The sequence below is a fragment of the Gobius niger genome (genome assembly GCF_951799975.1).
Source record: "Gobius niger genome assembly, chromosome: 17".
NCBI classification, from domain to species: domain Eukaryota; kingdom Metazoa; phylum Chordata; class Actinopteri; order Gobiiformes; family Gobiidae; genus Gobius; species Gobius niger.
In genome coordinates this window covers 29,420,686-29,442,856 of record NC_136868.1, presented here as the reverse complement: position 1 = coordinate 29,442,856, position 22,171 = coordinate 29,420,686, and the positions used below count along the sequence as shown (strand labels likewise).

At 42.7% G+C, this 22,171-nt stretch overlaps 1 long non-coding RNA gene across 5 annotated transcripts in view; it reads left to right on the top strand.

Moving 5' to 3' along the window:
* Nucleotides 1-22,171, top strand: part of LOC306977142 — a 133,404-nt gene that overhangs the window by 91,158 nt on the left and 20,075 nt on the right. For 4 of the 5 annotated variants that reach the window (XR_013793806.1, XR_013793807.1, XR_013793808.1 and 1 more), the window contains one exon: nt 7,733-7,902. This is a non-coding gene — a long non-coding RNA (uncharacterized lncRNA). Of the gene's footprint in view, nt 1-7,732; nt 7,903-16,188; nt 16,250-22,171 lie in introns of those variants that run through there. The other variant, XR_013793810.1, reaches the window with a different exon arrangement.

The following is a 22,171-nucleotide window of genomic DNA, read 5'->3' as shown; positions in this document are numbered from 1 at the left end:
CTACAGCACCACTCTATTCCCACTCATTTTACTCCAATAAACGGAAATACAAATCATTCATAAAATTGGCTACACGGACCATATACTTACTTTACTAAGACCAAGTTGTCGTCTAATGTTTGCATAATGTGATATGATGCAGCTGTTTTGGTACAACTAAACTAACCTATATCTATACATTTATTATAACAGCATCTGAAGTCTGATGGGTATCTGATAGACACATACATTATCATTTCTCGGAGTATTCTCGTGATTTTGACACACAGTGCTTGTAATTGTCCGAGAATGGCCTTGGCAGTGGAACAAATCCAAATCCACAGCCTTTTTCAGCCGGTGGCAGAGTGACTCTCTTCCCCTTTGTGGGCTGTTTGTCTGACACATGGCCCAGTGATGGAGAAGACACTGCCGACATCAAGCCTCTTTGTGTCCAATTAATTAACAATGAATCCGAGTGTTCTCTGTGAAAGCAGCACTTCTTTATGTTCGGGACTGCGGGCACGGCAGCCGCTCCGTGGGGAATAAGCACCTTATGTAACAACAGCAGCTCGTTTTAGATCTGCTGCTTTTAAACGGCATTATTTGTATCATAACTGTTGTCCAAAACACCAGAGATTATTAGACCTTACTAAACAGTTTGGATAACTTTCCCAGGAGATAAGAAAGTATAACAGTATGGATTAAATCATCTCATCTGAAAAACATTTGACATTTTTACGTACCTCATGAGAACTTCGGCTGGTTTGGAATGTACTTCTCATTTTAAGACCAGGCTGACATAAAAAGGCGCAGTGGTTAGCACTTGTGCTTCACATCTAGAAGGTCCCGGGTTCGATTCCCTCCTGGACGGGGCCTAAATGTGGGGACTTTGCATGTTCTTTCCATATTTGGGTTGGTTTTCTCTGAGTACTCCGCTTTCCCCACCACAGAAAACATGTACAATAGGTGAATCCTCCAGCCAGGTGATCCATCCAGGGGCGGATCTAGAAAAAAAATCACGGGGTGGCAAGCAGGGTCAGGGATCATTAATGTGGTGGCAACACATTTTACAATGTTCAATGTTCATAGCGGGGCACGCAAGTTTTGCTTGATCACAAGGCAATTTTTCCATTTAGATGCAGGCAGAGCCCCCCACAGTTATTGACAAATAGTAGCATTATGCAAAATATAAGTAGGGGGTTTCTAACTCAGGTAAAATTTTAGCTTTTGTAAAATAAATAAGTAAATAAATAAAACAAGTAAATAAATAAACAGGTGTTGGCACCTTGCTCCTTATTTAGCTATAAAGTTGTTATAATTCTTTGTCCTGTCAAAAAAGTACTAACTGAGAGCACCCAAGTAACTTCTAGAGCAGATGACCACATGACAATGGGGTGGCAGCTGCCCTTGGGCAGTTGGTAATGATAAATAAAGCACCTTAACCTAAATTCAAAGTGCTTGCTCACATTTCACTCACAAAGTAGTAACTCTTTCGTAAATCAATGTGTAAAGACTTGTAGCTCCGTCTTTCAGGACACTCGAGACACAAGAGTGTGTTTGGTCGAAAACATTTGCTATTTAAGCGTGATTGAGTATCGATCGAGTTAAACTAAAAGCCCTAAAATGTATCCATTCCAAATGTTAACACTATAAATGTTACTTTTGTTTATGTCATGACTACGACATAAACAAAAGTAACATTTATAGTATTAACATTTATTAAATAAGACACCGATGTTCAGCCTTTCTCAACCAGATGTGGGTAAAATAGACAAAGTATTTAAGAAAGAGTGACGGCACTAGACTTAATTTGACTGAAGTAGCTGTAAAAAGTAGTACCCCATAATAGTAGTACTGAAATGCTGTTTTACCACAAACTTTTTTTTTTAATTTATGGATTGTATAGACCTATAGAGCTGAAGTAATGGTCAAAAGAACTCTACAGCGGTCATTTTAACTGACTTAGAAAGTGTTTTTGTACTTTTTCAGAGATAAATACGAACAGAAAGTCTTGCTGTGACCCACTGACAATTGTTCCGTGACCCACTTTTGGGTCCCGAGCCACCTGTTGAGACCCACTGCTTTATGGAAAACCTGGTGCTGATGAAGTCCTTTTCTTTCAGTGCAGCTCGTGAACATTAAGTCGAATCAAATACTCAGAAAAGTACTAGCTTAAAATGGAACTTTAATAAAAGCTACTGTTACGGTTTTAGCAAAAAGTCCCAAATTGAATTCTTGGTGAAATTCGGCACAAATCAGCTCACCACAAAGTCCAGATTAGTCTAATTGGTCGCAGTTTTTTGGCGTAATCTCCCTTTCCTGGACAAACAAAGGGCGAGTTGATTAATCTGGCCCTCATTTGCATTCAAAGCGCTGCGTAACTTTCTCTCCCCCTCCTGCGGCCCGGGGTTTCTGATGGAAATGCTTTTGGTCAGTCGGCGGCTGAGGCTCGGCAGGTGGTCCGCCAAATCCTGCGTAACCCCCGGCAACCCCTGTCCGGCCAATCCCGGGGCGCGCTCGGACTGAAGGCAAATCAAGCATGTATGGAGTTTCCATTCGGGAAAGGTTATGGATGACGGCCGTCAGAAATAAACTTTAGTGCAAGATAAAAGTTAAAAGTTAAACAATGGGACAAATATTTGGACTCCTGAGCAACACTTTGGTTTTAGATGTTAAAACCTGCTTTTCAAAGTTTGTGGACTTTTTTCACCCCACACTTAATGAAACTATGACTAAAACCAAGACTAACTAACAAAACAGTTCCAACCCAGTACCAAAACAGGACCAATCCAGAACTAAACTGGCACTAAAATAGTATTAAGGGATTAAACCAAGAGTGGACGAAACAGGACTACACTAGAACTAAACCAGGACTACACGAGAACTAAACCAGGACTACACTAGAACTAAACCAGGACTACACTAGAACTACACGAGAACTAAACCAGGACTACACTAGAACTAAACCAGGACTACACTAAAACTAAACCAGGACTACACTAGAACTACACGAGAACTAAACCAGGAATACACTAGAACTAAACCAGGACTACACTAGAACTAAACCAGGACTACACTAGAACTAAACCAGGACTACACTAGAACTACACGAGAACTAAACCAGGACTACACTAGAACTAAACCAGGACTACACTAGAACTAAACCAGGACTACACTAGAACTAAACCAGGACTACACTAGAACTAAACCAGGACTACACTAGAACTACACGAGAACTAAACCAGGTCTACACGAGAACTAAACCAGGACTACACTAGAACTAAACCAGGACTACACTAGAACTAAACCAGGACTACACTAGAACTAAACCAGGACTACACTAGAACTAAACCAGGACTACACTAGAACTAAACCAGGACTACACTAGAACTAAACCAGGACTACACTAGAACTACACGAGAACTAAACCAGGACTACACTAGAACTAAACCAGGATTACAATAGAACTAAACCAGGATTACAATAGAACTAAACCAGGATTACAATAGAACTAAACCAGGACTACACTAGAACTAAACCAGGACTACACTAGAACTAAACCAGGACTACACTAGAACTAAACCAGGACTACACTAGAACTAAACCAGGACGACACTAGAACTAAACCAGGACTACACTAGAACTAAACCAGGATTACAATAGAACTAAACCAGGACTACACTAGAACTAAACCAGGACTACACTAGAACTAAACCAGGACGACACTACAACTAAACTACACTAGAACTAAACCAGGACTACACTAGAACTAAACCAGGACGACACTAGAACTAAACCAGGATTACACTAGAACTAAACCAGGACGACACTACAACTAAACTACACTAGAACTAAACCAGGACTACACTAGAACTAAACCAGGACTACACGAGAACTAAACCAGGACTACACTAGAACTAAACCAGGACTACACTAGAACTAAACCAGGACTACACTAGAACTAAACCAGGACTACACTAGAACTAAACCAGGATTACAATAGAACTAAACCAGGACTACACTAGAACTAAACCAGGACTACACTAGAACTAAACCAGGACTACACGAGAACTAAACCAGGACTACACTAGAACTAAACCAGGACTACACTAGAACTAAACCAGGACTACACTAGAACTAAACCAGGACTACACGAGAACTAAACCAGGACTACACTAGAACTAAACCAGGACTACACTAGAACTAAACCAGGACTACACTAGAACTAAACCAGGACTACACTAGAACTAAACCAGGATTACAATAGAACTAAACCAGGACTACACTAGAACTAAACCAGGACTACACTACAACTAAACCAGGACGACACTACAACTAAACTACACGAGAACTAAACCAGGACTACACTAGAACTAAACCAGGACTACACTAGAACTAAACCAGGACCAGGACTACACTAGAACTAAACCAGGACTACACTACAACTAAACTACACGAGAACTAAACCAGGACTACACGAGAACTAAACCAGGACTACACTAGAACTAAACCAGGACTACACTAGAACTAAACCAGGACTAAACTAGAACTAAACCAGGACTACACTACAACTAAACTACACTAGAACTAAACCAGGACTACACTAGAACTAAACCAGGACTACACTAGAACTAAACCAGGACTACACTAGAACTAAACCAGGACTACACTAGAACTAAACCAGGATTACAATAGAACTAAACCAGGATTACAATAGAACTAAACCAGGACTACACGAGAACTAAACCAGGACTACACTAGAACTAAACCAGGATTACAATAGAACTAAACCAGGATTACACTAGAACTAAACTACACTAGAACTAAACCAGGACTACACTAGAACTAAACCAGGACTACACTAGAACTAAACCAGGACAACACTACAACTAAACCAGGACTACACTAGAACTAAACCAGGACTACACTAGAACTAAACTACACGAGAACTAAACCAGGACTACACGAGAACTAAACCAGGACTACACTAGAACTAAACCAGGACTACACTAGAACTAAACCAGGACTAAACTAGAACTAAACCAGGACTACACTACAACTAAACTACACTAGAACTAAACCAGGACTACACTAGAACTAAACCAGGACTACACTAGAACTAAACCAGGACTACACTAGAACTAAACCAGGACTACACTAGAACTAAACCAGGATTACAATAGAACTAAACCAGGATTACAATAGAACTAAACCAGGACTACACGAGAACTAAACCAGGACTACACTAGAACTAAACCAGGATTACAATAGAACTAAACCAGGATTACACTAGAACTAAACTACACTAGAACTAAACCAGGACTACACTAGAACTAAACCAGGACTACACTAGAACTAAACCAGGACAACACTACAACTAAACCAGAACTACACGAGAACTAAACCAGGACTACACGAGAACTAAACCAGGACTACACTAGAACTAAACCAGGACTACACTAGAACTAAACCAGGACTAAACTAGAACTAAACCAGGACTACACTAGAACTAAACTACACTAGAACTAAACCAGGACTACACTAGAACTAAACCAGGACTACACTAGAACTAAACCAGGACTAAACTAGAACTAAACCAGGACTACACTAGAACTAAACTACACTAGAACTAAACCATGGCTACACTAGAACTAAACCATGGCTACACTAGAACTAAACCAGGACTACACTAGAACTAAACCATGGCTACACTAGAACTAAACCAGGACTACACTAGAACTAAACCAGGATTACAATAGAACTAAACCAGGACTACACTAGAACTAAACCAGGACTACACTAGAACTAAACCAGGACTACACTAGAACTAAACCAGGATTACAATAGAACTAAACCAGGACTACACTAGAACTAAACCAGGACTACACTAGAACTAAACCAGGACTACACTAGAACTAAACCAGGACGACACTACAACTAAACTACACAAGAACTAAACCAGGACTACACGAGAACTAAACCAGGACTACACTAGAACTAAACCAGGACTACACTAGAACTAAACCAGGACTAAACTAGAACTAAACCAGGACTACACTAGAACTAAACTACACTAGAACTAAACCAGGACTACACTAGAACTAAACCAGGACTACACTAGAACTAAACCAGGACTAAACTAGAACTAAACCAGGACTAAACTAGAACTAAACCAGGACTACACTAGAACTAAACTACACTAGAACTAAACCAGGACTACACTAGAACTAAACCAGGACTACACTAGAACTAAACCAGGACTACACGAGAACTAAACCAGGACTTCACTAGAACTAAACCAGGACTACACTACAACTAAACTACACTAGAACTAAACCAGGACTACACTAGAACTAAATCAAGACTACACTAGAACTAAACCAGGACTACACTAGAACTAAACCAGGACTACACTAGAACTACACTAGAACTAAACCAGGACTACACTAGAACTAAACCAGGATTACAATAGAACTAAACCAGGACTACACTAGAACTACACCAGGACTACACGAGAACTAAACCAGGATTACAATAGAACTAAACCAGGACGACACTACAACTAAACCAGGACTACACTAGAACTAAACCAGGACTACACTACAACTAAACTACACTAGAACTAAACCAGGACTACACTAGAACTAAATCAAGACTACACTAGAACTAAATCAGGACTACACTAGAACTAAACCAGGACTACACTAGAACTAAACCAGGACTACACTAGAACTAAACCAGGACTAAACTAGAACTAAATCAGGACTACACTAGAACTAAATCAAGACTACACTAGAACTAAACCAGGACTACACTAGAACTAAACACTAGAACTAAACCAGGACTACACTAGAACTAAACCAGGACTACACTAGAACTAAACCAGGACTACACTACAACTAAACCAGGACTACACTAGAACTAAACCAGGACTACACTAGAACTAAACCAGGACTACGCTAGAACTACACTAGAACTAAACCAGGACTACACTAGAACTACACTAGAACTAAACCAGGACTACACTAGAACTACACTAGAACTAAACCAGGACTACACTAGAACTACACTAGAACTAAACCAGGACTACACTAGAACTACACTAGAACTAAACCAGGATTAAAGTTGTCCAAAGGCAATGACGGCCTCCACAGAGAAGTGTAGTCAGTGATGGGGTCTGTGGTTTAGCATGTTTTGAATCATATCATGAAGCGTTCATATCACATTAGCATCATTGGCAACACGACAGACGAGTTCATTCACACTCTCAGATTTACTTGTTGTGTCCTTGGGCAAGACGTTTCTCCCGGCGTGTCCGTGTGCACGAGTGCGACTCTGTGACTTTGAAGTAAATCGCTTTGGTCAGTCGACGGGTGAGGCTCGGCAGGTGGCCCGACAAATCCGCCCCGCGTATCCCACGGCAACCTCTGTCCGGCCAATCCCAGCGCGTGGTCGGTTAGCCCCGGCAGGAGCTCGTGTGGGACAGAGCGCTGGGGAAGCAGAGGTCACTCAAACTTTGTCATGGGCCATGAAGAAGCAGGTGGGACGAGGGCTTTAACGGTGCTCGGTTTACAGAAGCGGGACCTGAACCATCCCTTTTTTGGCTTATACTCAATTATTCATTCTCTGGAACTATGAAATAACGTCAAAAGCACTCTCTCAAAGGCTTTCTATGTCAAGGAATATTACAAGATTGTGTGTCACATTCCCAGAATACTAAACCCAACGTCTGAACCCACTTTTTCTCTTGCAGACCGCACCTGCCTGTGTGTACGGCCGTCTCCGCCGCTCTCAGCGCGCAGATTGGCTCACCGGCAACACGCCTGCTCCTCTAAGTGCTCAGCGGCGTAGGAGTAGCCCAGCTGATGGATAGTTGTCTAGCCCGGCTCCTCTCTCATCAGCAGTGATTGGCTCTGAGTACCTGTAAGTGCCCGATCCATCCCCCCCAAAACACACTCTGCGCTGCGGGCCTCTCCTGCGCCGCTTGGCCTGTAATGTTATACCCATACAAGTGAATGGAGGCTGAGTGAGGTTAGTGTCCGCGGTTCAAATACACAAGAATGGGTCAAATGCGGCTCTTTTTTCCGAGTGTCGCCGAGCACAATAGAGCAGGAGAGGTTTGGTCATTCTTTTGGTTGAAATTCACAAACTACCATGGACACATATTTGTAGGGGACATCAGCACTGACCTTTTACGGCGAGACGCAACAGGGGGAATCATACATTTTACCCGCAGTTGTCAATGTTGAGATTTTTAGCTAGTTTTCTCCCGGAACATCAGTAAAAAGAAGACGAAAGTTACCCTTTATGATGCAACATTGTGCTGCAAAGTCCGGTTTCCCACTCGTGATATTTCAATAATATTGATATTTTCTCAGTAATGTAAAACAAAAGTTTCAATTTTGTATCTCTAAATTATATTTTTCTTTTACCCCCATTCACCTGCAGCGTCTCTCCATGAGTTTCTTAAGGAATCGCAGTGTAGAGCGAAAGACTGGGCTGGTCAGGATTTCAAATCGATCTGTAGCGCCATCTGCAGGCAGCAGTGGGAAAAAGGCATGCTATGGACAGCGAAAACAAGCTTTCACTTAAATGTGGGCTAATATATCAATGGCGTCGTGATGAACACACTTTGAGCGTGAAGCTGCTCAGATAGAGTCCGGTGATGGATCATGGGCTTTACGAAGGTGGAGGACAGTTTCATGTTCATCTATGGCGCAGCAAAATCCGGGAAATACAGATGCTTAATGCCACACTGGGAAACATTTTATGAAAAGAAAAAATAGGACACCAATGAATCGTTTATTTAATGTGTGTTTTATTGGGGTATGGGTCAAATGCTTCATATTTCTGGTTATGATCCACAGTATTTGAAATGGAGGTAGATGGTTTAGTGCAAAAACCCTTGCTGTGTTGAGGAATGGGTCAAATGCAGTACAAAAATGGTTGGATGTACAACAGGCTCTCTCTCTCATCCACAGTCTGGATCCACACATATCACAGAGAAGAAGAGCGTCCAGTAACAATGGAGAGCAACTAAAATGGGTCAAATGCATGATCATTTTCATTGTCCAGAAGTCTCATTGTGGACCTTGAGTGGAGACAGATATAAGCGGCGGTCAGAGGTGATTTAAGGGTAGGTCAAATCCAGATCCTGATTCCTGTTACATTGGAATATGGGTCAAATGCACAATTCTACTGAAGTATCTCATCTAGTATTGAGAGATGGGGAAAATGCAGATGGTGAGACTGACTTATCCCCAAAAGGTCAGACGGACTTAGCGACATCCCTTTTGTTTGTTTGTGTTTTGTTTCTTCATCTAATATGTAAGTAAGTATTCAAATTGTCTGATGTACGATAGACCCACAGAGCATGATTGGGAAGAGGAGCACAACATCTCCCACCAGTACATGGAAGGATGGGTCAAATGCAAAATCTCCAGCCTGACTTACCCACACTCCCTGTCTTCGCCCTTAACACCCACATCAGCAGGCACATACCAGAGAGCAGGAGAGGGCATAGGCAGCCGCTGTTAATGTTTAACCAGTTTGTGTACAGACACACTCGGGGCTGAGCGCATTGGCAAACAGGCTAACCCGCCCGGCGACACTGCCCCGACAACCTACCCACAAACACGGAGCAACTCTGGAAAATCCAGTTACTTCTCTACGTGGACCAGGCGTTCGGTATTATCCGACACAAGGAAGATCATGCAAAAGTGCAAAACTCAGCGGCCCAGGGGTTAGCTTTGTTGTTTACGTGGTGAGATTGATTTTGCTGTATGACTCACAGTGCTCTCTGCTGTTCCAGGTTGCACATTGTCCTGTATAATAAAATCTATGGATAAAAATGAATAAATACAACGGGAAAAACAGGTTTAGTGATCAAATCTGAGATTATTTGATGACTATCAGTCATGCTCTTGTGATAAACACACTGCAACAGGTGGCTGGTTGTTAGGGAGAGAATTCAGGAGAAAAAGACACAAACAAGATTACAAAACTACATTTTCAATTGAAAGAAAACACTTTCATGAGTGTGTGTATATTTATTGCATTATTTCTATAATGTATATATATATTTTTTATGAGATTCCTCTTTGCTCTTTCCACTCTTGGCCAGGACAAAAAAAAAGAGATTTTTAATCTCAATGAGTTTTATCCTGGATAAATAAAGGATAAATAAAATGTTAAAAAAAACTCATGCCATATATTCACATTTAAACCCAGGGATTAACTGTCACTAACCTTCTTTATTATAATCAAGGCTCTCCGACCTGTAGCTCTGGAGTTCCCAGATGCTTTCTACAAATTTCCACAAAGTTTGAAGAAGCAAAATTGGTTAAAGATTATTATTATTTCAAGCCATAGTCACGCACAGAGAAAACCCTTTTTTAGTAACATTTAAACTGAACATTGTGGTCCAAATTTACTCCGTTTTTTATTCTATCTCTATTTCTGACATCCCAGTTTTTCACCTGGATAAGTTTATTAGCAGACTTCAAAACTTTCAGGGAGCTGTTAATAACTATAGCCTCACCCAGGGTTACAATATCATGAAAGGACAGCTTTAATTCTACATCTAGAACAAAGTCTGGTGCATTGAGTATTCCACCTAAGCCCCACAGTCACTCAAGTGTCCTCAGAGTGTCCTCTCTGACATTTTTATGTGGCAAAAGCTCACAAGGTAGAAAGGTTTGGTGAAAGCATGTGGCGTTTGTCCACAGTTTTCTGGCGTCCCGCTCTTGCTTGTGTGTGCATGCATGTCCATATGCATACGTGTTCAAAGAGGGCCTTTTTTTGGCCAGCGCGGCAGTACTGGGCCGGTGAGCCAGCCCCGGGACTTTCTATAGAAAGTGCTGTGTGCAGAGAAAGTGGGATTTGGTGCCATCAGCAGAGTGATGTCAGCACAAACAAAAGGCCAGTCCACAGCGGCAAACGGGCTACCCACAATCCTCTGGGGCTCGCGAGGGGGGGTGCTAGTGCACTCTCACACAAATATACGCAAACAGGTGGATGTGAGCTCTTACTGGAGTCTGTTGTTTCATATGGGAAGGTATTACAAATAAAAACTGATTTTGAGACAACAGGAAACAGAGGAGCTGGGTGTCTTGTTTTGTTTTTTGTCTAATTCTGATGAAAGTAGAGGATGCAATGTTCAGGGTTTTAAAGCAGAAACATCCAAGAACAAGTCCATTAATGTAGGTCAATACAACATTTAGAGTAACAATCTGAATTTCAGTCATTTAAACTTGTCATTTGTTTCTGGCGATAGAGCTGTTCATTTTAGTTTTATTTGTACAATGTCATGAACCCTCTTGAAAATACAGTAAATTTACATTCCTTAAAGACATGCCGTGCAATTTGGATATTGCTACAATTTGTAAATCCATCCGAATAAAGCGCGTTCTTTTGGTTCTCAGGTTTGCAGGCCCGTTTGGTTTCCTCTGTTCTGTTGTAGCAGCCAAATGAGCTGCGCCTCTGTTTACTCTGGCCCAAAGCCACAGGGCAAATGTACACTCTCGCCGCTGCTGGCATTGTTAGCTACAGGGCTAATCCCAACACAACCGCAGCCAACAACAATGACAATTTCTTAAATCTCATGCAACAAGTTGGGCTTAGATTAGAAAATGCAGTTCACCCAGGAGAGATGATGAGGAAAGGATATGACGACTTTGGAGCTCAGGCCCTGGAGTCACTGATGGTGGAACTGACATTTTCGGAAAGTGTTGGGACTTCTGGTGGTGCTTCTGTGGTTCGCGCTCTTGCTTAGGGATGGGAGTTGATACGTTTTGAATCTATATCATTGCCACTGATCATTTCTCTTATCGATCCGGTTCTCTAGCGATTCCAACTGAATAGAAATAGTCTATATAATGCTTCTTGTAGTTTTATATTAGCAACTTCCCATCACACAAAGCATCTAAAAAAAGCCTTTGTAAAATGGACAGGATTTAAAGCTGAAATGTGTATTTAAGCATTTGTTTGACTAATTCAACTTGCTTGTTGTTAGTGATTTTCTTACTTATTTCTCCCCTCCTCTATTTCTATGAACAACGGGTCGGATATCCTTGTCAGCTCCTCGTTCTACAAGTTTTTCTCAATTCCCATCCCTGCTCTTAATTCACTGTAAGATTGTCCCGGCAGGGCCTTCCCGAGTTTGCACGTTCTCTATTTGAAAATAAGGGACATTTTCTGGCACCTGCTGCGACCCATCCTACCACCCCAACCAAGCTCCAGGATCCTTTACAAACGTACAAGAAATGTAAAACACCTACTCGTCACCTTTAGGCTGAATATTTTACAGGAGTGAATTCCACAGTTTATTCCATACTACACCAACTTTATTTATAACACACTTTAAAAACTTTACCGTTGGCCTAAGTGCCGTACACACATCTTAAAACAACCTTTCAACGAAACTAAACTGCTACGCTTGGCTTGTGTTGGATTTGATTATTTACATTTAAGTGTCAGTGGCTTCAAAGTTCATTGTCTCTGCTGTTTCTCGATGTTTTCTGGTGGAGCAAGCCAGCGAACAAACAAGACCGCACGATCAGCTGAGTTGCGCACAAAACACACACTGGATTATCAAAAACCATGGATTGAGTTGAGCAGGCAAAGACAGTCACGCTAACCTTTGTGGTCATTCTTGAAACATTCCCACTTATTCCGTGACTCCAACCACAGCTAGCGACGACGGGTGACGAAAATCAGCTGATGAAACGACCACGTAGCTTTATTGACTTGGAACAGCTGACCGACTCCTCCATAATGATTCCTTTCAAAGTTTTTTTGGCGTGTCCGAATGGCACCATCTCCTTCTCTGAACCACTCTCCACAATCAGCGCCTGTCACTGTTTGTGCCGTATAGACCAAACCTTAGCATGTGTCCGTTTTGTCCATTCATGTTGTGAGGAGACTGGCGTGGGGGTGTCTGTTGTTTGGGACAGGACCCGCTTGTCGGAGTGTGTACAGTCGTAGATTGTGATATGACCCACTGAAGGTTCGGTGACTTGATGGGACACACGGGGCTTTGTGGTCATTTCTAGTTTTGAATGTACAGTTAATCCTTCTGGCCTTATCTGTGAGTGACTGATGAATGTTGGGTTCAAGTGCACTTTGCTTTACTGCACAGTAATGATATGGTAATGAGATGGAAATCGCATGGTGACTGGGAAAACTAGTAGGAACGCGATGATTCTCGCATTTCCCACGATATCGATATGACTCTATGCACAAGAAGTCATTCCACCTGTGTTTTTCCTACATGATGTGAAATCACTTTAAAACTTTTGGGATTCAGACATTTCCATTTGATTCAGTTCACGGTTTATTCAGTCCAATATTTTCCCGTATTCCCACAATTCACAGGCAGAACTGGAGTACTCACTGGATACATTTCTGTCACTGTATACAGGTGTGGAGAGCAACTTCCTGAGTAATGTCATTAAAAAGCATTGAACTAGATTCAAGCTGGGATCAAATGTAAATTTATTAGAAAATTATGACATTGCTCAACATTTTTTGCTGTTTAAGTTAATCAAAAATACCTACATTATGGTCTAAAATATATTCATTTGCAGTTTTGGATGAAATTGACTAATTTTTTGCTCATAAATATCACGTATAGTCCAATTCTCTTTCCTCTGTTTGATGAAATGCAAATCTTTTTCAGCATTTGTGACATTAAAATACAGTATTTGGCATTCAAAATGACGTTTAAAAGCATTACATTTGACTTTGACTTAATTTTGACCTGTATTCACCTTATTCCGGAAGTTCGCGTGGGCGCCACCATGAATTGTGCCCGCCCCTTCTTTAACATAGGACTGGAGATAAATCAGTTACTACACAAAAACAAAGCCCATTTTCGGCTGTGCAGAGAAACGCCGCAGAGTTGACTTGTTGGTGCAAATGAACATAAACAGATTTGAGTGGAGAATGTTTTCCTTCGTTCTTCGTTTAAATTAACAGGCTTTGCGCTCGAGCGGAAGTGTCAAGACAACGGAAGTGCCGAGACAAAGCAAAAAGAGGCAAAAGTGGGCGGGGCGGGATAAGGTGAATAAACCGTTGCTGAAGCCCAGGAAATGGGGCCAGGCTCCAAAATGTCCTTACTGCAAGAGGCAACTTCTTTGTCTCTTTCGGCCAGTATTGAACACGGGCCTGTTATTCTGACCTCCAAGGCTTTGTCTTAACACTCACCACATCGTCCTATTTTTTCCTTTTGCTTTTTAATTTTTTTTTTTCTATAAACCCAACCAGACTGCTAGCATGAACAAGCTTCAGTTAGCTCGCGCTGAACACTATGGGGGAAGCCACCCTCACTTAGTCCATCAGTCCTCTACAGTCTGTGAGTGAGTCGTTGGTGATGGGAGGGGCAAATGGCACATATTGGCTGCCTCGCTTCCATCAGTCTACCCTAGAGCACCTGTGGCTACAGTAGTATCTAACCATTACCGAGTACGAAGTCAACGAATAATGACTACAGGGTAGCACTTTGAGAAACTTGTCAACACAGAAAAGGGCACTTAGTATAAGTGTTGTCTTCATCGTGCTCCTTTTCAATCATGTACAAAAAAAGAAATAATCATGTATAGTTGTTTATGAAATGTGAAAACATGTAACTAACATGACTGAAATAAATTAATTAATTAATAAACACAGGCTTGTATAGCACAACCCAAGTACAAGCCGTTATGAAGTACCAACTAAAAGCCATAGTTGTTACACCATTTCTATCCTATTGTCATGCTTTTCCTGTGCTTTGTCAAAATATAACAAAAACCTGTAGACACCAGTGAGGAAACACAATTCAAAGGCCATGTACATGATTCTTTTCCCGTTTACAGACAAAGAGGAAAGGTGTCAAATTTGAAGCTTGGTCTCTCTTTGTAAAAAAAGTTTTAGCTTAGCAGGAACTGATGGCAATAATGCTAACAACAACAACAACAACTAGCCTGCAAGCTCACAGTCAAATCTTCTCTCAGTAAATATCATGCGGTCAGCTTCTCTCCCCCTCTCCTCTCACCGGTGGAGAAAAAAAAAAAAAGCACATATTGAAGTTTTTTTGGCCCGGACCGCTTGTTGCCAGGTAACAGGGCGCCGCACAGGAAGCGTTGGGAACAGTTGTGGGTGTGCAAGCATTCGGCGTGACCTCTGACTCCCGCGCTGAGCTGCCCGGCACAAGGCCGAGCGTTCCAGCATTCGCCTCCGTCAGCAGCAGCAGCAGCAGCAGCAGCAGTGCGGAGCTTTCACACTTTATCGACACTCGTGCATTTGGATGTATGTGTCATTTACTCAGCTCACTGTGATGATAACTGAGCTGGATCATTTATGTTGTGGTCATTTCAGTTTCTTCCCAGATTGAAAAGGATATTCAAAATCCCTTCTGCGAATCAAAACATTGAAGTAACTATGTCAAAAAAAAATGTATTAACACCATAAACTTAAAGTGATTGTCTGTAAGATTGCAAAGTGAGGAGAGAGTGAAATGTAAAAGTAAACAATCAAGATTCCTGACTGGACCAGAAAGCCATTCCTATAGTTGGTAAAAGGAGAATAAAAGTAGATGATCAAGCTCCCTCCTGATTGGACCTGACAGGCCCGCTCACAGCCAAGCTCATCTCATTGGTCAAAGTGATAGCCGGGGATTCTGATAAGTTACAAAGGGAGGGACTTTTGAAAAAATTCAGAATATAATATTACTTACAGTACGTCAAATTTAAGACCCAGGCGGTCAGTTATAGGCAAACTAGATTTGTAAAACATCTAAACTTACAAACCATCACTTTAAACTTGCCTTTTCCATAAATCCAATTGAATTCCTTGAAATCTAGGAAATGTTGGGCATGTTCCATAACTTGAAAAAGCTTTATTTTTTTCTTTCTTCTTTTTGTACATTTAAAGGGACTATACAGAGTTTAAACATGTTAAAATGATGTATTTTCCTCCCCCTACATGTTCCTCCATGTCCTAATGTGTAGAATGAGCTCAGACCTGTTCACCACAACTGCCTCTAAAATCCTGCACTGTCACTCAGAAAGTTGTTACTTCGAGTCCGAAGTGTCGTCATGCATGAGCTTAATATAGAAGGTGCAGTTACATGTATGACCTGAGGTGGCAGTAGTGAGTATAAAACTTGCATCTAGCCCCTTTAAGTCAAAAATCTACTCTATGCTAATTGATTTCATTTTGGTTTTTTTGTAGTGCGAGATCCTCAGCTGTCTGAAGATTTGGGATTTTAGCACCTGATGATGTGAGGCCCCCCCCCCCCCCCCCCTCCACACACACACGCATGCATACTCCCCGTCCCTTCCTGTCCACTCTCCCTTTCTCTACCCTTCTCTCTCCCCACCCCCCTCTTCTCAGCCTGTGCTCCCCTAAATTGAGAGTGGCACACATGAAGTGCGCTCGCTGGAAGAGGGCCAGCCATTGTCCCATGAGCAGCTGGAGGGTCATTACTCCGCTGCGAAAGATGGAGAGGAGAGAGAGTAGGTACCCACTCTCTACCCCCCTCCTCCTCCTCCGTCCCCTCTCACTAACGGGGCAGGCCCGGAACAGATCCTACACACACGTGATTTGGCAGATTTCAGCGGTAAATAGATTGTTGTTCAGTACTCGCTCAATTGGTTTATTCTTAAAGTGTCACATGCCCAGTTAGAACCACCATTTTTACATAGTTATCTTAAGAACAAGGTTGCTCCAGGTTTCTCTTTTTTCCTTTAGACATGAGCACAGATAAGAAGAGATAACCTTTCCCTATCTATCACAGTGCAATCATACTGTACCTAAGGGCGAGTCGCAATTCTTGAAAAAAATGAGTGCTTCTTTTTTCATTTGGAACATAAAAAAACGGGGGAAAAATCAACTTTTCTTCATTGCCTCACACAAACACTCACCACATGCATTATATTATATCAAAGCTTTGTGAATTAACCACTGAAATAAGCTGTTAAAGTGGAAAGTTAGCTGCTTTAGCTGTTAGCCTGAGCGGTTTAATAATGAACAGCTTCCTCTTTCAGGCAAACAGTTGTAATAATCCAGTGCACTTTTTTTAATTAACCTCTTAACTCCCACCTTAACCGAGCGCATCAGCTCAACATTACCCAAATCTAAAAGCTTGCTTTTTGTAGCATTTTTTAAGTCCCTTTTTTGTTTTGTTGCCTTTTTATTCTGTTATTGTTGCCTTTCCGGCACGTTTTTGTAACTAAGTAAGTGCTTTATTTGACATTGTACAAGCGCACAATGAAATACATAGTGTTCAGGTGTTAGTCCTGAGCCGCTGCGACTGAGCCGCGCCCCCCACTTTGGGTCAACCTGCCAAGCATGTTTTTGGAGGTAGGGGAAACCTGGCTGGCTGCCTTCAGTACTCCTCTGAAACGGTGTCTCTGTTTCAGAGCGTGGTGTCCTGCACTGGCCAGCTCCACCTCCTTCTTCCTCTTCCTCCTTCATCGATTGGGAAGAGACTAGTAGTTAATCTGTTTTATTCACCAACATCCATTAGCCAGAACACTAGTAGGGATAGAAGGCATGTGTTAGCTGGGAGTCTTGCCTGGATACCTCCTCGTTTGTCCTTTTTTTTTTTTCCTGTAGCGCCTCTTGTGACGTCTCCATGTCACATTTTTGGACCTCTTTTTACGTGTTTTTGTCGTGTTTTCGTCACTGTTTTTGTTTACATACTATCGGCCAGTGTAATGCCTCATTTGAAAGCTAAGCAACTTCTTCTCCAATATCAATTTCAGGACAATAATATTCTTGTTTCCTTTTGTAATTCTTAATTTAATTAGATGTGAATTCTTCCCATTGCAGGATCCCACTGCCAAACCCATGCTGCATCTTTATAATAGTAATTAAATAAGATTATTGGGTCTGGAATCCTTACCTTTGCAAACATTAAACATTTTATTAAGGACAAAATAAAAAATAAATTTTCCACTAGTTTTAACTTAATAAAATCAAACAGTGTTAAGTTCTGTGTTACCCAGAAACCCCGCCCCCTCCCCCACCACTCGCATTTGACCCGCCTCTCATCTGCTCCCCCTGGACTGCAGTGAAACTTAGCTTTGGGTAAACTCCGACTCTGGCAAACTCCAGTACTTCTCCAGTTTCACGAGGCTCCACACCTGCCACTCCCCGCCGGACCCGACCACCACGCTGCGCCGCGATTCGCCGCGCCGTTTCATCCTGCGCAACAGCCCGGCGTCCAGCTGGGAACTCGACTTTCCAGGATTTCAACCAATTTTGGCCGGCCGTGATTGAAAGCGTTTACAATGGGAGCTGGGAGGACACCTGGGCAGACGGGACGGTTGCATGGGATTTTCACAGGCCCAAAATTACACCATAGGAATAAATAAAAAGAGAGATTTATGGGGAACTGTTTTGAATGTAAAACGTTGGAAATTAAAGATCTGCTGCTGCTGCTACTACTTTCGGAGTTGGGTAGCATTACGTTTAATACTTACCAATAATAAACATCTATATAGCTTTTATTCACCGACACCTAAAGCTCCATTTCACAAATCGAGCTGCAGAAACAAAACGCACAAACAACAACTTGATATCAGTAAATGCAGAAAAACTTGCACGATAAATCCACTTCTCTGAGCTGTATTTATGTATTTATACAGACAAACTACAGTAATAAGAGGCATCCACAGGTAGCATCTCTTAAAATCAATGCGAAAGTCGATCGTTCGCTAAAGATGAACAAATTGGTCTTCGCAGAGAGTTTGTCAACGTGAAGAACAGCTCAAAAAGAATAAAACAGAAGCTAGAGACTATGTGGAGCGCAGATTCAAGCAAAATAAGATGAATAGCTTTGTCCTCCGGGGCTGCCCAGGCCCGAGAACAGTGTTCATTTCTACAACATATTTCCATTTAGTTTAAAAAAAATCATCCAAAAAGTGACAGAAATGCATAAAAATGTACCACGGAACAGCAATGAAAAGGCGACAAATACATGAAAAAAAACCGCGCGTGGAAGTGTCATAAAAAGTAAACATCGTAGATCAGTTTTGCAGGTCTTAGCTTTCAAATGAGGAGTTACACTGGCCTATAAGCTTCTAGATTTGGGTAAAGCCGAACCGGGCAAAATGTGCTTGGTCAACGTGGGGGGTAAGACGCTGTCATCTACGCTGTCATCTACCTGTCGGAGCGGGCGCTCACGCACCTGGAGCACGCCGGGAACGCTGTGAGGGTCATGTTCTTTGACTTCTCCAGTGCCTTCAACACCATCAGGCCGGCGCTGCTGCGGGGGAAGCTGGAGGACGCGGGAGTGGATGAACATCTCACCGCATGGACCATTGACTACCTCACGGACCGACCACAGTATGTGCGGCTGCGCAGCTGTGAGTCTGAGGTGGTCGTCTGCAGCACCGGGGCCCCTCAGGGCACCGTCCTCTCACCGTTTCTCTTCACCATCTACACATCGGACTTCACATACAACACGGACAGTTGTCATCTCCAGAAGTTCTCCGACGACTCCGCCATCGTGGGCTGTGTGTCTAAGGGGAACGACCTGGAGTACCGGTCAGTCATCCTAGACTTTGTGGACTGGTGTGAGCGCAACCACCTGTGCTTGAACATCAGTAAGACGAAGGAGATGGTGATCGACTTCACGAGGAAGCCACTACCGCACACACCGCTGAACATCCAGGGGGAGGACATTGAGGAGGTGGACAGTTTCAAGTACCTGGGTGTTCACCTCAACAATAAACTGGACTGGTCCCACAACACCAACGCCCTGTACTAGAAGGGCCAAAGTCGCCTCCACCTTCTGAGGAGACTGAGGTCGTTCGGAGTGAGCAGGCCTCTGCTCAGGACTTTTTATGACTCTGTGGTGGCCTCTGCTCTCCACTACGCTGCCGCGTGCTGGGCCCCGGGCCGCACAGAGCGGGACAAGAACAGACTGAACAAGCTGGTCAGGAGGGCCAGCTCCGTCCTGGGGCCCCCTGGACTCTGTGGAGGAGGTGAGGGACAGGAGGGTGTTAGCCAAGCTCACCTCCATCATGAACAACACCTCCCACCCACTGCACGGGACTGTAGGGGAGCTGTGCAGCTCTTTCAGTGGCAGACTGAGACACCCTCAGTGCAGGACGGAGCGCTACCGCAAAGCCTTCATCCCCACTGCTGTCAGACTGTGCAATAAGACTGTGAAGTAACATGTGCAATAATCTCTGTATCAGCTGCACTTTATTAACTCTGAGTGATCTTCTTGAACGCCGACTGTAACAAGTCAATTTCTGCTTTGTGAGATCAATAAAGGTTTATCTTATCTTATTTTATCTTATCTTATCTTATCTTAAAAGGTTAATTATTCTCTTAAATTTGCGGGGGTTTTTAGTGCATAAAATATCGTTTCGCAATATATCGCAATGTGTCTTTGTTGTAATACGTGTATTGTATCGCAATACTTTGAATGTTTTTTACTTAAGGTTGATTCGGTTGATACCTGTTTGATACCTGTTTGTACCATTTGCAGTTTACAAACTTGAAACTGATTTATCTTTAATATAACCTTTGGAAACTCAGCTTGTGCTTTCTTATTAAATTCATTCAGGCTAAAGTTTTACTGTTTGTTATAATGACATGGATTGCAATACGTGTCGGATTGTTTATTGGGACTCTCATTGGATGATTTTAGTCCCTTTTCATTTTTCATTAGTCATCGTTTAGTTGACAAAAAATATCTGGATATTTTAGTCATAGTTTTAGTCTCATAAAAAACTTTTAATTTCGTTTCATTTTAGTCAGCAAAAATATCTCTTTGACTAAAATGATGACGAAACATTTTTTTTACATAGGCTGCATCACCAAAGACGGTTTATTTTTCCTGCAAGTTTAGTCACTAGTAACATTACTATTGTCTTATTGCCTCTGATGAAAACAGTTTGGACGCCCCAGGTACAGGCAAAAACTAGACGTTAGAAGAATGTGCCAACTAGCTGTTAACTGCCATCTGCATTGTCCTGGATTGGCGTAAAGTTTTTTTTTTTGCTACTTAGACTCCTCCCACCAACCCATCCACCCGTGCGTCTGTCTCTCCCCCCCTAACACCCATAGGTCCTGGGCCGAGTGGCAGTGCTGCTGGTGATGGTGCAGCTGTGGCCACAACAATAGCATTCCTCTGCCTTAAAACGCCGGGCACTTGGATTCCAAACAGCCAGATACCGACTGGGGGAGAGGGGCTTGTTGTCAGGAGGGGGGGCGTTGCCGGGGGAGACGTACAGCTGTAAAGCGCTTTTTTATTGATGAGGCGACTCGGGTTGGGACGGTGGGGGGTTGAGGTAGTGGGCGAGGTTTGTGGTGACGGCCAAACTTTGTATGTTTTGGAAATGTACGTTTTTGCGGCTAAAAATTCTTCAGCTTGTTCAAATGTTCAGAGTCAACACCTGAAATCACACGGTGGTTTGGCTGATGCCAGTGTTGGTTGTCCAGACTCTTCCTCTGCTTCCCCCAAACGTTGTTTTCTGTTGCTTCTTCTTGAATGTTTCTGTTTTGCCCATTGACGAGTTAGCGCACGTTCGTAGATGATTTTACACTTCAAATCACCAGATGCTCTTCTTTTGCTGCCGCATGTTCCTTCCTGTTTGTTTGGGCCGAGTGATTCCCTGAGCTTGATCTGCAACATAGCGGCGCCTGGAATTTTTTCCACTATGCGACAGGACCGGCCAACTCTCCTGTCGATTAAAACGCACACGTGATGCAGAGGTATTCTTTACAGCATGACATGGTGCGTTGTCGTGCATGAAGATGATCGTGTTAGGGAAAGCACAGTTCTTCTTTTTGTACCATAGAAGAAAGTGGTCATTCAGAAACTTCACATAACAGAGGTCATTTTCGCACTTTCAGGGAGCCTAAAGTGGCCGGCCAGCCCATAATTCTGGCCCAAAACATGACTCCGCCCCCTCCTTACTAACGTCACAGCCTTGCTGAGACATGGTGGCCATTCACCAACCATCCACTACTCCATTGATCTGACCACTAGACTGTTTGAAAATTAGTCTGTATTTCTGAGCCACTGCAGCCGTTTCTGCTCGTGAGCATTTAATGAACAATTTATTGGAGGCCGGATAGAAGGTTTATGCACAACTGCAGCCTCTGGAGGGTCCTACACCTTGATGTTCAGGAGAATCCAGAGGCACCAGCAGCTTCAAATACCTGTTTGCTGCTTTGTAGCAGCTGTTCTCTT